Source organism: Triturus cristatus, chromosome 2_2 (assembly GCF_964204655.1).
Source record: "Triturus cristatus chromosome 2_2, aTriCri1.1, whole genome shotgun sequence".
NCBI classification, from domain to species: domain Eukaryota; kingdom Metazoa; phylum Chordata; class Amphibia; order Caudata; family Salamandridae; genus Triturus; species Triturus cristatus.
The window spans coordinates 737,480,378-737,497,897 of NC_140582.1; positions in this window are offsets into that span (position 1 = coordinate 737,480,378).

Genomic DNA, 17,520 nt, shown 5'->3' on the forward strand with positions numbered 1-17,520 from the left:
CATGGTACAGACAAATTTCACCAAGGAATTATGGGGCATATCAACAACAACCGGCGATAATTATCTCTAAGCGCACTTAGCGCTAGGATAATTATCGCCGGCTAGCGTGAATTTTTATCGCTGAGATAGCGTGCTATTAGCAACGCTTATCTCAATAGCGATAAAAATCCTCACGCTAACAGGCTAACGTGAGATTATCGCTGGAAACCCAGCGATAATCTCACGTTACCTTGTTGATAGGGACAGGCAAATTTAGCCATGATATCCTCCTTCCATAGGATATCATGGCTAAGTCAGAAAAATACCAGACTTAAAAAAGCAGCGTTAACCGCGGTTAGCGCTGCTTTTTTTGTCTCTAACAGGGTTAGCGACATTCTTGATAATAGGAGAAATGTCGCTTAGCGACATTTCTCCTATTATTTTACTCTGGAACGCCCCCTTTGCATCTCATTAGAGATGCAAGGGGAAGCGTAGAGTAAAAGGGTGCTAACATGCAAATTTGCATGTTAGCACCCTGTTGTTGATAGGGCGCTAGTTTTATCTCTCCTTTTTTGGCTTTTAAAGCAAAAAAAGCAGAGATAAAGCCCTTGTTGATATGCCCCTATGTAACCGGATTTGAAGGAGGTGGTAGTGAGTGACAAGAACATTTGTCCTTATTTAAGCAAATAGTAAAAGACACACACATGATGAAAAAAATGCATTCATTCAAACATTCACCCCCAGTCAAAAAATCTGGTTAAATCTGTGGATGATACCATGAAACTGGTTCCGGGATCCTTGTTTCCGGTCCAGAATGGACCTGGCCTGGCTGTTTAGGCTGGACTGTTCCCATTGGAGCAGGGTCAAGACTGATTTGCATATGGCTGGGTCTAACCTTGAATGTCATGGTGTACAAAAAAGGATTGACTTAGTCACAGATCGCTGTACAGGGGGTGAATGTTTGTCTTTGTTTCAGCATTCCGTCCATCAATTGTCTTTTTTTGCATTTGTCACCATAAGTGGGAAGGGTATGCCCAGACGTGAGTTTCGTGCTCACCATGCCACTGGAGTCAAGCGAGCCTGGGTGATAGCCTGAAAACCAGCTTTTTGCAGATTTTAGCAAATGGACTGCCACTGAGGTGCTGCAATCCTGCAACATAATAGTGTAATAACCCTGTAGAATAACGATTCGAACACAATAATAGCTCATATACAACACAAAAACACATTTCATGCAACAAAAACATGAAACAAACAACAAATCCATGTCAATGACAAAAAACAACTCAAAAATACAAAAAATCAGTACAGTCCATCATACCAACACAGCACACTAACACAACAGAAAAATATGCAACTCTGTTTATATTAAAATGTGTTGTAGTTTTTGTTTTCTGTTGTGTGGTGCTATTGTGTTGTCATTTTTTTTATTCTGTGTTGGTGTACTGAGTTGCTTTCTTGCACATTGTTGTGCTTGGGGTTGTAAGAAAGTGATTATTAATTGTTTGGATGGTAGTCCACCATAATTAATACATTTACTGACCTGTTAGGTCCAGTTAAAGGGTTCAATAATTTAAAACTGAGCAAACCTCTGTTAGATATGGTTCAGATCAGATAGGCTTGACTTAGAGAAAATGCGTAAAACATTTATATGTGCCAAAACAGTTAAAAAGTCAAAAACAAAACACAATAAAAATCCCACTCCAATATAGAAAAATAGGGAAAGAATGAATGACCAAAATGACACCAAAAGCAACAAACGTCCAATAAGGGCAATTTGAGATATGCATGTTTAAAGATTTAAGGTGAACAAGTGGCAAGAAAAATAAAGCACCCAATGCAAAACACGTTCGCTATAGATCAGGATCAAGGTTTAATTTCAGGCCAACTGTGATGGAGCCTAGGTTACATACACCAAGTAGACTGGTCCTGATGAAAGTATGGAAGTCAAAACATAGAAAAAAAGGGTCGAAGTACCACTTCAGAAGAGACTTGTCACTTTTTGAAAAATCCTCCCAGAGTATGTGGCCCCTAAAACTGTAGCTGCTGCTATGAAACTGGAGGCCGGACAATTTACAGCAGGTTGCTCCCACTAATGCTCTGGAGCTTTTAAGATGTCTCAATGCAAATTTTCTTACTGCCAATGCAGAAAAGTGCTTAGTCATTCTTTCAGCAGTGCAGGGACCTTTGAGCAGGAAAAATCTGAAACTCAGTCTGATGCAGAGAAACAGCTCATCTGCAATTTTGTCTGGCATTTCCTGTTGAGACTCTGTAGGACAAGATCTCAAAACTTTCAAAACTTTCCTCTGGTCCCACAACCACAGAAGTACACTTCTAAGGCTCACAAGTGCACTGGGTATGCACTTACAGAGTCTTAGAATATAAGGTAGAGGCCAAAAGCAGGGTCCAGTCCCTACTGGTCAGTTAGATACTTCAAGAAAAATGGCTCTTGTGGGTCCCCGTAGCCAGAGATGTGGCCAGCCAACTGACCCTTGCAGTACAATACTTTGTCCTGTGTACATTTGGGAGCAAGTCTAGCCCTCCTGGTTACCTCACAGGTCTCAAACAGCAGGTGCAATCCTACTTCTGTTCTTCCACTGGTCCAGAAAGTGATCTAGGCATGGTGTCTTGGGGTGCCACATTTATGCCTGGTCCCAGCTAGGGGGACCAGGAATTATTAACTAATGGGATAAAAGTTCCCGCAGGCAACACTACCAATTTTTTCCAGTTCTGCCTTGCCATATGACAAACTATTCCAGTGTCCCTCACTCTCAAAATCTAATAACAGAAACTATTGGGCAGAGCCTTTAGGCCCATCCAAAGGTGGGTCCAAAGTAATGAGCAGTCCCCTACTCTGTGACCACTCAAAACTATTTTGTGGGTATCTTGCCTCCCACCAGATGTGGTGTCAACCTTACTTGAGGAACAAAAGGCTGCCTCCCTGAGTCTCTCAGTCAATTTACTTGTGAAAAGGGTAGGTCCTCTTTGAAGTGAATGAAGTGCCAGTATCCAATGTAACTGGTCTTCATACCAGGCGAAAATAGCACCTCCCCTCACACAAGCCATTGTTTTTTCTCTGGGAGCAGTTTTCAAACCAAATTTGGGCCAATTTCAGGATGGACAGGGGCTGGAGGGCTAATGCAAATTAGTTTACCGCAGGTTAAGGCTAGGTAAAGAAAACTTGTTAAATGTTACATTTTGTATATGTTAAATCAATTCTGACTTTACCATTAGATTAGATTTTTGTTGAATATAAAAAAAAAATCTTTGAATGGAGTATGCATCTGTCATGTTTCTGTTGTTTAAGTACATTACAGTGTTATTTATGTTGTGTCATTATTTTGTCTTCTGCTGCATTAGGTCCCGTGTTGTGTTTTTATGTTCTGATGCAAAGTTTTGATAGTTTATTTATTTTTGTTATTGTGTTGCATTTTGCTGTGGTGATAATGTGTTGTGTTATTTGTACTGCATTGTTGATAGTTTCTTGAGTTGTGGTTGCTGCATTGTGTTCAGTTTTTGTTTTGTTGTACTCAGTTTTGCTGTTCTATAGCTTTGTAGATACATGTTAGACCTGGCATCTGTTGGCGTGTTTCTCATGTCTTTTTGCTTTCTGACCTCCTGGTTTTGACTCTGTTTTTGCTGGTTTAGTGTCTCTGCTCACTGCTGTTCAGTGTTAAAATGCAAGTGCTCCTGTTGTAAATTGTATTATGTATTGGTGTTTCCACGATTGGCTTATTTGATTTACTAGTAAGTCATTAGTACAGTGCACTGAGAGTGCCAGGGCCTATATAAATCAAATGCTACTAGTGGGCCTACAGCATTGATTGTGCCATCCGCAGAAGCAGCCCTGTAAAGGTATCTCAGACCTGCCACTGCAGAGTCTACATGTAGTTTTTTACTTCTATGTCGACCTGGCAAGTGCACCCACCTGCCAGGCCCTAATCTTCCATTTTCTTACATATAGGTCACTCTAAAGGTAGGCCCAATATAGCCCTGTGGGCAGGGTGCTGTGTATGTTAAAGGTCGGACATGTACTGGTGTGTCTGACATGTCCTTGTAATGAATTATAGTGCATTTCGTTTTTTACCATGGAAAGGCTATCTGTCCCATAGGATAGAATGGGAGCTTTACATTATATATTATAAGCATAACTTCCCTTTGGGACAAGATAGGGAAATTAAATTTAGTATGCCTGGACTCTGAATATGAATCTTTTAGTAAATATGATTTTTATGTTCTGTGTTTGAAAATACTACTTTTAGAAAGTAAGTATTTTCTTGCTTTGCCATTCTGTGCTCCTCTGCTGGGTTTGTGGATTGACTGTCTGGCTCTGGAGTGAAAGGCTAGGGATGTGCATTCTCTTCAGACAGCCACTGGGGTGGAGGGGGTCGAGGTGTGTTCTGCCTTTCCTGGATGAGTCAGGGTTTGGCTGAATAGACCTGGGTTGCATTTTGAGTAGTGGGAAGAGATTTCATTGCACCTGAATGGGCCTGGTCTGCTTCAGACAATGCTGTCTCCACCTCCTGGAAAGCTGGGCCAGAGAGGATCAAACTGGTTTGGACTAAGCACTGTCACTTTCTGCCTGAGAGGACAAAGGAAATTTGAGTATAAATATTGGGGCCCAGACCCCAGAACTTTAGAACTCCCTGGAATCAAGGAACCAGCCAAAACAAAGAGTAAGAAGAGAAGCCAGAAGGGATACAGCCCCTTTGCTGTGTTGTTGCTTTTTTAGGTTGGCCTGCACTTGCTGCTTCTGCCTTGGGCAGTGAAAGGAATGGACTGAACTTTGTTTGCTCGAGCTGAGTATCTCTAAGTGCTTGAAGTAGAGCTTGCCTCCTGTTCTGAAGTCTCATGGACTGCAACGACTTCACCAACCTCTGGGTACTGCTACTGGAGCCGTGGTTTCAGTTGCCACAGAGAAGGGAAAAAGCAACCGACTCTGTCACTGACTCCGTTGTTGGCTCCGTGTCCTGATGGCACCGCCTCATCTTGCACCGCAACTTTGGCTCATCAGAAGATGACGACCAATGCCACGAGCCACTGCTTGCTCCGTGACTTGTGGGCCCCGCACTCCGTACCGCCTCGCTTCACTTTGCCCTAGTCTCATCAAGGCCATCGCTGCCTTCTGACTCCGACACCTGAGACTGCATCATAGCTGGGGGCGCTGCTCGTAAGTTTCATGACGCACAGCCTCATCCCACACTGTAGTCTGGGCCAACCGACGCCTGCTCCTGCTAACCAGTTCTGTTTCTTTCACAGTGACCTGCCACCACCGCCTCACTCCACATAATTGCCCTGGTCTCACCGATGCCACTAGACGACCATCATCGAGCCGCTGCCTGCACCGCTGCACTGCTTCACTTCACATCGCAACTGCAACTGTTTCCATGACCAGGAATGCTATGCCCAAACCGGCCATGGCTTCTTTGTAAGCCCGAGAGCTAAACGCAGGGCCCTGTTCAGAATGTAGTGTGCCGATTGTGTATGTGCTGATAAAGACTCACAAATCTTTTATAACAGTTTGAGCATCAGCCGAGCACTAAGACCACATCCATAGGAACCTTGAGCATGAATATATGTTTATAGTTACCGTCCCTTTGCAAGGGACCGCAGTGGTCCAGGTAAACAAAAGCTAATGGTTTGTCTGAAATCAACAGGGGTGTCTGCACAGGACGTTTCACTGTGGAGACTTTCATCTGTTGGCATATTTCACATTCCAAAACATAGTTTTTGGTGTGTTTCCTAAGACCAGGCCACCAATATCTTTGTCAAGGTAAAGATACTGTTGCAGAAACACCTGCATGGGCAGAGGCTATCCCTTCATGTGCTGCTGGGATCAGTACTAATCTATGTTCCATGTTTGGAATTACCCTCCAGGGATTCGAGCGCAAGGAAACATTGTTCGCATCAATTACATAAGAGTACCTGAGTGGAAATTTCTTTGGTAACGCTGCACCACTGCCTTTGCTTGAAGCATTGACAGCCAACAATATCTGACTGTCTATTCTCGTTTTTGAACGAGTGATTGCAGCTAAGGAAACCTTTTGTACAACCCCCTTTGCTGCTTCATCAGCCAATGAATTCCCTGCAATGTGAACACCATCACGTTGATGACTCAGCGTGTGTATCACATGAGCTTTTGGTAGTTGTTTTCTCAACTGAACTACTTGTTCCCAAAGCGTTTTATGCTTTATTGTGCCACCTTTTGCATCTTTGAATCTGTTTTCAAACCAATTCTGTAAATATTCATTATATGACTGAACACAGTAAAAGGAATCGCACACAATAAGTGTGGGGAATTCGCAATCTGTATTTTCAAGTGCCAGTTTGAATGCTTGTTGTTCAGCTCGCTGAGCTGTACAATCTCCTAGAGATTGAGTTTTAGTAACCATTGGTCGAAAGTTACCATCGCGCATGCAACCTTTAACAATTGTGCACGCTGCACTGTAAGCTTGCTTCCTCTCTGTAGCGGGTTGTACTGATCCGTCAGTATAAATTATAAATTCATACTGATCGACAGGCAGAATTTCAGTGGGCAGAGGACATTCATGTTTGTAGTGAAGGCAGCGATTTAGATACATACATTGCTATGTTAGCATAAGCGCGTTAGATGTTAGAAAAGCCATCTTGCCACTTTTGCTGCATTTGCACACGACACTGCAGAGACATGTTATTATTTGAAAACTGCTTGCTTGCCTTTTCTTCACATGAGAACTGTCTGTTGTTCACATCCCTAGACGTGCACTGCGACCTTGGTCTGAACATTGTGTGCAAAACACTCTGAGCCGCCAAACAATGTATGTTTTTGAGTTCAGGTTGATCGGCCCACTCTCTAGCCATAATACGCACAAAGCTGCAAATACCTGAATGTCGAGAGCCGTTAATATTACAGTTTGCATGTGTTAGAAACACATTCTGGAGAAGAACTTTTCCAGGCGCAGAGCAAAGCTGATCCTGTGATGTGATTCACCTAAGCTGATCTTTATGGTATGGGGTTCCCTATTCAAACCTAGAGACCTTCTATTAGTATAATAATACTAGCCTACTAGCGAAGGGAAGGTGGTTGTATTCCACTGTCATTTGTAACATGATTTCTCCCTTCATTTTCTATAGTATTGTAATAATGCTGATGGTTTTATTTTAATCATTTGTCTGCTTATGTTCGCCAAAGTACTGCATCTTAGGACACGTAGTTTATAAAATAAACATTTTAAACTTTACCGTGTCTCTGATTACTCTTGTTGTGGACTGATATGAGAATAATAATAAACAGGTATTTCTGATTCCCACCATTCCTGAGAGTACTCTAAGTCGCTTTTTCTGGGTTGTCTATACATCGGGACCTCCGAGAGAATACGGATAACGAATGGGACACCGATGCTAGTCGGATTGGGGTTCTGGGTACTGAGGTGAGTTTTTGGTACAATACAATTCACTGAGGTCCTGGTTTCCTGCGCATAGTTCTGTGCATGAGCAGAATACCTGCAACATGTTCATATTACAGGAACGCTTGTGTTTTTAAATCAGGATCAAAAACTTGTTCAACATATATTGCAGCAAGAGAATTAACCCATTGTATCCATCTAGGATGTTAAGCTTTTGCATTCGGAATGCTTGCTTTTGTAACCGTCTCTAACGCTGGTACTGGAGTCACGACAATAATGTGCTTCCCCTGAGCTAATGCTCTTTCTTTTGCTACAGCGGTTAGAACTGCTGTCAGTATCTTTTCTGTTGAAGTGAAGCGCATTTCTGCTTGTGTATATGTTATAACGAAGAATGAGCCATCAGACACGAGGTGAGAACAACTCTGTTTATTCCAGTCATCCGCTCTCCTGAACAATAGAACCTTAGGTTATCAACATTCTACTATCACCTCTCCAGTCGGCCGTACCAACATAGGCTTGAAGAGAGGGGTGATGGACCGTACCATTATGACTAAGATTATGAGATTACAACACATCTCCTTATATAGGGGACACAAGACATTTTGCAATTGAGGAGAATCGCCATTCTAAGAACACAGTTTCTTAAGGTTGGGATGAGGCCGCTACTCTGTCCTTACTCCAAGTCTGACCATTATCTAGGCGAACTTTGATGTGCATGGTACTTGCTCAAGCCCGGTTGCACATGTGTTGGCTTTTTAACCACCACTGTGGAACCGACCTTGAACTCCTGTGTTCTGACCCCATGACTCTGGTCATACCAACCTTTGTATTTCCGTTGATGTTGAGACCTCAACTCTCTACTCACCCCAGGATCTTGGGCCACTTTGTTTCCACCCCTCAACCAGTGTGGGTTCATTTTGGTGCATGGTTCCCTTCCTCTTAAGCTAACAAAAGGAGACACTCCCGTGATGAGATTGGGCGTGGTGTGGTATGCCCACATGCACTCTCTCAACGAATCTTCAACATTGAACCCACTGGAGATGGCCAATTGAATGTGTTCTTTAATCAATCTATTTGTCCTTTCCACCAGCCCATTAGCTCTTGGACAATAGATTGCAGTTTTTTCATGTTTTATGTTTAAATCTCCCAAAAATGTATTCATGGCCTCAGAGGTAAACTGCACCCCATTGTCGGTAACCAAAGTTGCGGGAATACCTTCATACACAAAAATATTCTTCAAAAATGAGATTAGGTTGTTCGTGGTAGTTTGCGAAGTAAGCTTAAAATTTACCCAATGGGAAGTGTAATCTACTAGAACGAACATAAACCTCTTCTGGGAACCTAGGACATCCATGGGCCCAATGATGTCAACCGCTAACTTGGTCCATGGAACCTCCGAACCTCAACAGGAGATAAGGGAGCTTTGCGTGTAACTTTACTTTTGTCGCTATTAGCACAGCTATTGCATTCCTTTACTTTGAGTTCAATCATGGAGTCCATCCTCGGGAACCAGAAATAGTTCCTGACCTTGTTCTTCGTGAGGCTCCTACCCAAGTGTCCCTCATGGGCCAGATCAATTATCTTGTCCCTCAAATTACTGGGGGGAACTGCTCTGTCCCCTTGATGTATCACATCTGACATCAATGACAGTTCGTACCTCACTTCCCAATAGTCTTTTACCACTTCTGGAACTTGTGAACGGTTCTCAGGGCATCCATTGAGGATGAACTGTCTGAGGATGCCCATCTCCTTGTCTTCCTTCACACCTGCGTCCCATTCTTCCTTCGTCAATGACGAGAGATGCAAAGATAAAATGGGTGCGTCTAACTGCTCCTCTCTGGAAAACTCTGGGAGTGGTGACCTGGACAGATAATCAGCGATTACATTCTCTGGACCAGGCAGGTACTCCACTTTGAAACAGTAGTTTTGTAGGCCCAGAGCCCATTTGGAAATGCGTGGAGAATTGTTCTGTACACTTTTCGGCGAGAACATAAAGGTCAAAGGCTTGTGGTCGGTGTGTATGACAAATTGTATCCCCCACAAGAAAAACTTAAAATGGTTCACCGCCCAGAAGCACGCCAACGCCTCCCTCTCGATGACCGAATAGTTCTTTTCCACCGAGTTGAGGGACCTTGACGCAAACGCTATAATTGTATCTTGACCCTGGTATTTTTGGGACAGCATCGCACCCAAACCTTTGTTGGATGCATCCGTGGTCAAGAAGGTTTTCTTGCGTGGGTCGAATGATTCTAGCGCAGGAGACTCTATGATGCGCTCTTTTATTAACTTCACAGCCCTGCTGTGTCTCTCCTCCCACACGAATTCTTTCTCTTTTTTTAACAGTTCACGCAACTCATCACACAGGTCAGCAAAATTCTTTACATACTTAGACATGTACTCGACTAGACCGAGAAATGATTTTAGCTCCTCTTTGTTTGTAGGGTTCTGAGACTCCCTATCGGCTTGAATCAAACTGTATTTAGGCTTGAATCCATCTTTCGATAATGTGTGACCCAAGTAATCAACAGAGGTCACTTTGATTTTGCATTTGTCGAGTTTCACAGTTAATCCTGCCCTGGACAACCTTTGGCACACTGTGTTTAGAATAGCATCATGCTCTTCTTCCGTCACCCCGTACATCAGTATGTCGTCCTGGAAACAGAGGGTGTTTTTGATGCCATCCAACACTTGCTGCATAATTTTTGGGAAAATAGAGGCCGCAGATGCGAGCCCAAACGGCATCCTCACAAACATGTAGGCCCCAAACGGCGAGGAAAATGCCGTAAGTGGTCTCGAATCCGGGTGTAACTCGACCTGGTGGTAGGCCATGGACAAATCAATGACTGAGAAGAAACATCCTTTACCCATTGTGCTCAACATTTCATTTATATTAGGCAGGGGAAACCTCTCTACCCAGATGTTATCGTTGAGGCTGCGTAAGTCCACACAAACACGGATACCCTTGCCATCAGCTTTAGAAGCTAGGACCAGAGGGGCCAACCATTCAGACGCATCTATGGGTTGAATTACGCCCAAATCGCACAATTTTTCCAGTTCATTTTTTAGGACTTCCCTCAGACGCAACGGCACAGGGCGCGCTCTCTGAACTACAGGTTTGGCACCTTTCTTCACTTTTATCTTATGTTGAAAATCCTTTAGTTTTCCTAACCTCTCAGTAAACAGGTCAGGAAAAGCGTCTTGTAGGGGCTTGTTGATGTTGGTGGGAATGTCTACTAAGATGACTTGGTCCTTGTCGTTTGGGTCTAAGATAATGCCCAGTACCTTCTGGTGTTGCCATCCCAGAAGGTTCGTACCCCTTTCAACCACATACACTTTGCCCACCATGGATCTGCCCTTAAATTCAATGTGGCTACTCAACATTCCCACAAGGGGAATGGGGTCTCTGGTGTACCCCTCAGGAGATATGTCGGGAGAGCGAAGCAAACTCTTACTGCACCCCAGAACTTTCTCAAAGTCTGTCACATTTATTAACGTAAAAGGTGAACACGAATCCGCATACACCTCAATGGCTTTGTTGTCTATGTGTATGATGCATTTGGTATAGTTAGGCTTACTAGTTTCTTGACTGTCCTTAACTTGAAAAATGAATCTTGCCTGAGTTTCCCCAACGGGATTACCCACCCTGGAAGTGTTACCTATCCCGTCCCTACACACTCTGGCCAAGTGTCCTCTTCTATTGCATTTTTTACACAAAACACCACGTGCCGAACAAAATGGACTGTTAGCTAAATGGTTATTGCTTCCACATCTGAAGCATTTCAAATTCTGTCCCTCCTTACTAGTGGGTGTATTTTTTACGCTTTCCCTATGGTTAACTTTGCATACCTCCCCTTCAAATCCTTCACACTGAATGGGCGCCACAACCTCTTCTTTTACTTTCATCTCCCTTACACACTTTGCAGAATGCTCAATCGATTGAGCAATGGAAATGGCATCCTTTAAAGAAGGGTTTTTTGCGAGTAACTTTTCTTGAACCCTCCCACTGTTTGTACACCTTACAAGTTGATCCCTAATCAAGGAATCGTTGAGGTCACCAAAATCACACAATTGCGTAAGACCTCTTAAGGCAGCTATGTAGTTATTAATAGATTCGCCCTTTCCTTGCACACGGCTAAAAAATTTGTGGCGTTCAAGCACCACATTGACCTTATCACCAAAATGAAGCTCCAACTTCATCAGGGTGATGTCGTACACATCCGCGTCATCCTCCTCATCCTACTCTGGCTCTGGAAGAGTTTCATAGACTTTGCGTCCATGAACCCCCAAATTATGTAAAAGTATTTGCTGTTTACGCAACGGAGAGAACCTTTCTCCACCCATGGCAATCAAATAAGATTCAAACAGCTTTGTCCAATCCTTCCAATGGATTACCGGATCGCCACAATCATTAAGAAATGATGGTGGTTGACTCATTCCAGGAGTACCCATTCTGTGCTACAGCAAATTAAACTAGGCTGGGGTACCTGACAATTCCCAAGATGGATATACACGACCCAAATGGACACTATGCGGAGTGATGGAAAGAAGGTAAGTGCCCACTTTTAAACCACCCCCACAACAGGGAAATGCCCTGAGCACCTTGGAGGCGTACACCAGACACTAGAACACTACAAAGAGGTACAGCAAACACACCACGTGTGTGTATGACCCGGTAGCCTTAGAAACCCCTGGAAGAGAACAGCGGTCCCACCCAAAGGTGCGTTCCAAGTGAAGAAATCACAGCTGTAGTGTTTTGTAGGGATACGCAGTCATAGACTATCTTCCTAGCATAAAGTACGAACATGTACTGAACTTGCACCAGAAATTCTGATGGGAGGCACGCACAGTGTGTGTGCATCACAGTGAAGAAATCATGGCAAAATGCACATTACAATCATGGAAAAACTGTTGGATGATGATAATAAGGCACGCACAGTGTGTGCGTATCACAGCGAAGAATACACATGGAAGGCACGAACATGTGTGCCTGTTACAGTAACTGACACAGCTCTCGCAGCAGCAAGGAGAAATCTTACTTTACACCCTTTGAAAACGACTCTGGAGCTTGCTGAAGACTGAGCGCCGGCAACCGCCCCGCAGGCAGGGAGGTCTACCCCGGACCCGTACACTTCCGATCAGCTCTCTGAGGACTGGAGCGCCATGAAACCATCGAGCGCGTGGCGAAACCGCTGACAGAAACTCTTGCTGACTGAAATTAGAGGCGGAGAAATCTCCTCCGTTCCTGGATGCTTCCGGCCGGCTTCCTGAAGACTGGTGTGCCGGCTGCTCCACAGAAAGAGGCGTGCCACACCACAGCGTTTCCTGAACTCAGCTGACAGGAGGCTGCCAGCTGACTGCACTCGTGACACCGAAGCTCACCAAATCACGGAAGCTGCGCACTCCTCGGTAACGCCTCCGCACACGGTGCCGCCAGCCCTCCTGAACCACATAGAGACTAGGGGAGTTCTCCGTGATTGGCAAACGGCTGACAAGCTGACACAGAGGCTTCCACTAAACCAGCACGCTCGTATACTGTGCGCTGACAGGAAACAACACAATGCCCCGCAGACGCTCAGTGATCAAGGCTGCAGTAACCCTTGAGGCAAAGGGTGAATGACATACAAGTTTCACCAACCAACGCAGGAGAGTCCAACAGAAAAGGGGAGATGACTAGCTGCCCCCTCCGCAGTTCGTCGCCAGTGTTATAACGAAGAATGAGCCATCAGACACGAGGTGAGAACAACTCTGTTTATTCCAGTCATCAGCTCTCCTGAACAATAGAACCTTAGGTTATCAACATTCTACTATCACCTCTCCAGTCGGCCGTACCAACATAGGCTTGAAGAGAGGGGTGATGGACCGTACCATTATGACTAAGATTATGAGATTACAACACATCTCCTTATATAGGGGACACAAGACATTTTGCAATTGAGGAGAATCGCCATTCTAAGAACACAGTTTCTTAAGGTTGGGATGAGGCCGCTACTCTGTCCTTACTCCAAGTCTGACCATTATCTAGGCGAACTTTGATGTGCATGGTACTTGCTCAAGCCCGGTTGCACATGTGTTGGCTTTTTAACCACCACTGTGGAACCGACCTTGAACTCCTGTGTTCTGACCCCATGACTCTGGTCATACCAACCTTTGTATTTCCGTTGATGTTGAGACCTCAACTCTTTACTCACCCCAGGATCTTGGGCCACTTTGTTTCCACCCCTCAACCAGTGTGGGTTCATTTTGGTGCATGGTTCCCTTCCTCTTAAGCTAACAAAAGGAGACACTCCCGTGATGAGATTGGGCGTGGTGTGGTATGCCCACATGCACTCTCTCAACGAATCTTCAACATTGAACCCACTGGAGATGGCCAATTGAATGTGTTCTTTAATCAATCTATTTGTCCTTTCCACCAGCCCATTAGCTCTTGGACAATAGAGTGCAGTTTTTTCATGTTTTATGTTTAAATCTCCCAAAAATGTATTCATGGCCTCAGAGGTAAACTGCACCCCATTGTCGGTAACCAAAGTTGCGGGAATACCTTCATACACAAAAATATTCTTCAAAAATGAGATTAGGTTGTTCGTGGTAGTTTGCGAAGTAAGCTTAAAATTTACCCAATGGGAAGTGTAATCTACTAGAACGAACATAAACCTCTTCTGGGAACCTAGGACATCCATGGGCCCAATGATGTCAACCGCTAACTTGGTCCATGGAACCTCCGAACCTCAACAGGAGATAAGGGAGCTTTGCGTGTAACTTTACTTTTGTCGCTATTAGCACAGCTATTGCATTCCTTTACTTTGAGTTCAATCATGGAGTCCATCCTCGGGAACCAGAAATAGTTCCTGACCTTGTTCTTCGTGAGGCTCCTACCCAAGTGTCCCTCATGGGCCAGATCAATTATCTTGTCCCTCAAATTACTGGGGGGAACTGCTCTGTCCCCTCGATGTATCACATCTGACATCAATGACAGTTCGTACCTCACTTCCCAATAGTCTTTTACCACTTCCGGAACTTGTGAACGGTTCTCAGGCCATCCATTGAGGATGAACTGTCTGAGGATGCCCATCTCCTTGTCTTCCTTCACACCTGCGTCCCATTCTTCCTTCGTCAATGACGAGAGATGCAAAGATAAAATGGGTGCGTCTAACTGCTCCTCTCTGGAAAACTCTGGGAGTGGTGACCTGGACAGATAATCAGCGATTACATTCTCTGGACCAGGCAGGTACTCCACTTTGAAACAGTAGTTTTGTAGGCCCAGAGCCCATTTGGAAATGCGTGGAGAATTGTTCTGTACACTTTTCGGCGAGAACATAAAGGTCAAAGGCTTGTGGTCGGTGTGTATGACAAATTGTATCCCCCACAAGAAAAACTTAAAATGGTTCACCACCCAGAAGCACGCCAACGCCTCCCTCTCGATGACCGAATAGTTCTTTTCCGCCGAGTTGAGGGACCTTGACGCAAACGCTATAATTGTATCTTGACCCTGGTCTTTTTGGGACAGCATCGCACCCAAACCTTTGTTGGATGCATCCGTGGTCAAGAAGGTTTTCTTGCGTGGGTCGAATGATCCTAGCGCAGGAGACTCTATGATGCGCTCTTTTATTAACTTCACAGCCCTGCTGTGTCTCTCCTCCCACACAAATTCTTTCTCTTTTTTTAACAGTTCACGCAACTCATCACACAGGTCAGCAAAATTCTTTACATACTTAGACATGTACTCGACTAGACCCAGAAATGATTTCAGCTCCTCTTTGTTTGTAGGGTTCTGAGACTCCCTAACGGCTTGAATCAAACTGTATTTAGGCTTGAATCCATCTTTCGATATTGTGTGACCCAAGTAATCAACAGAGGTCACTTTGATTTTGCATTTGTCGAGTTTCACAGTTAATCCTGCCCTGGACAACCTTTGGCACACTGTGTTTAGAATAGCATCATGCTCTTCTTCCGTCACCCCGTACATCAGTATGTCGTCCTGGAAACAGAGGGTGTTTTTGATGCCATCCAACACTTGCTGCATAATTTTTGGGAAAATAGAGGCCGCAGATGCGAGCCCAAACGGCATCCTCACAAACATGTAGGCCCCAAACGGCGAGGAAAATGCCGTAAGTGGTCTCGAATCCGGGTGTAACTCGACCTGGTGGTAGGCCATGGACAAATCAATGACTGAGAAGAAACATCCTTCACCCATTGTGCTCAACATTTCATTTATATTAGGCAGGGGAATCCTCTCTACCCAGATGTTATCGTTGAGGCTGCGTAAGTCCACACAAACACGGATACCCTTGCCATCAGCTTTAGAAGCTAGGACCAGAGGGGCCAACCATTCAGACGCATCTATGGGTTGAATTACGCCCAAATCGCACAATTTTTCCAGTTCATTTTTTAGGACTTCCCTCAGACGCAACGGCACAGGGCGCGCTCTCTGAACTACAGGTTTGGCACCTTTCTTCACTTTTATCTTATGTTGAAAATCCTTTAGTTTTCCTAACCTCTCAGTAAACAGGTCAGGAAAAGCGTCTTGTAGGGGCTTGTTGTTGTTGGTGGGAATGTCTACTAAGATGACTTGGTCCTTGTCGTTTGGGTCTAAGATAATGCCCAGTACCTTCTGGTGTTGCCATCCCAGAAGGTTCGTACCCCTTTCAACCACATACACTTTGCCCACCATGGATCTGCCCTTAAATTCAATGTGGCTACTCAACATCCCCACAAGGGGAATGGGGTCTCTGGTGTACCCCTCAGGAGATATGTCGGGAGAGCGAAGCAAACTCTTACTGCACCCCAGAACTTTCTCAAAGTCTGTCACATTTATTAACGTAAAAGGTGAACACGAATCCGCATACACCTCAATGGCTTTGTTGTCTATGTGTATGATGCATTTGGTATAGTTAGGCTTACTAGTTTCTTGACTGTCCTTAACTTGAAAAATGAATCTTGCCTGAGTTTCCCCAACGGGATTACCCACCCTGGAAGTGTTACCTATCCCGTCCCTACACACTCTGGCCAAGTGTCCTCTTCTATTGCATTTTTTACACAAAACACCACGTGCCGAACAAAATGGACTGTTAGCTAAATGGTTATTGCTTCCACATCTGAAGCATTTCAAATTCTGTCCCTCCTTACTAGTGGGTGTATTTTTTACGCTTTCCCTATGGTTAACTTTGCATACCTCCCCTTCAAATCCTTCACACTGAATGGGCGCCACAACCTCTTCTTTTACTTTCATCTCCCTTACACACTTTGCAGAATGCTCAATCGATTGAGCAATGGAAATGGCATCCTTTAAAGAAGGGTTTTTTGCGAGTAACTTTTCTTGAACCCTCCCACTGTTTGTACACCTTACAAGTTGATCCCTAATCAAGGAATCGTTGAGGTCACCAAAATCACACAATTGCGTAAGACCTCTTAAGGCAGCTATGTAGTTATTAATAGATTCGCCCTTTCCTTGCACACGGCTAAAAAATTTGTGGCGTTCAAGCACCACATTGACCTTATCACCAAAATGAAGCTCCAACTTCATCAGGGTGATGTCGTACACATCCGCGTCATCCTCCTCATCCTACTCTGGCTCTGGAAGAGTTTCATAGACTTTGCGTCCATGAACCCCCAAATTATGTAAAAGTATTTGCTGTTTACGCAACGGAGAGAACCTTTCTCCACCCATGGCAATCAAATAAGATTCAAACAGCTTTGTCCAATCCTTCCAATGGATTTCCGGATCGCCACAATCATTAAGAAATGATGGTGGTTGACTCATTCCAGGAGTACCCATTCTGTGCTACAGCAAATTAAACTAGGCTGGGGTACCTGACAATTCCCAAGATGGATATACACGACCCAAGTGGACACTATGCGGTGTGATGGAAAGAAGGTAAGTGCCCACTTTTAAACCACCCCCACAACAGGGAAATGCCCTGAGCACCTTGGAGGCGTACACCAGACACTAGAACACTACAAAGAGGTACAGCAAACACACCACGTGTGTGTATGACCCGGTAGCCTTAGAAACCCCTGGAAGAGTACAGCGGTCCCACCCAAAGGTGCGTTCCAAGCGAAGAAATCACAGCTGTAGTGTTTTGTAGGGATACGCAGTCATAGACTATCTTCCTAGCATAAAGTACGAACATGTACTGAACTTGCACCAGAAATTCTGATG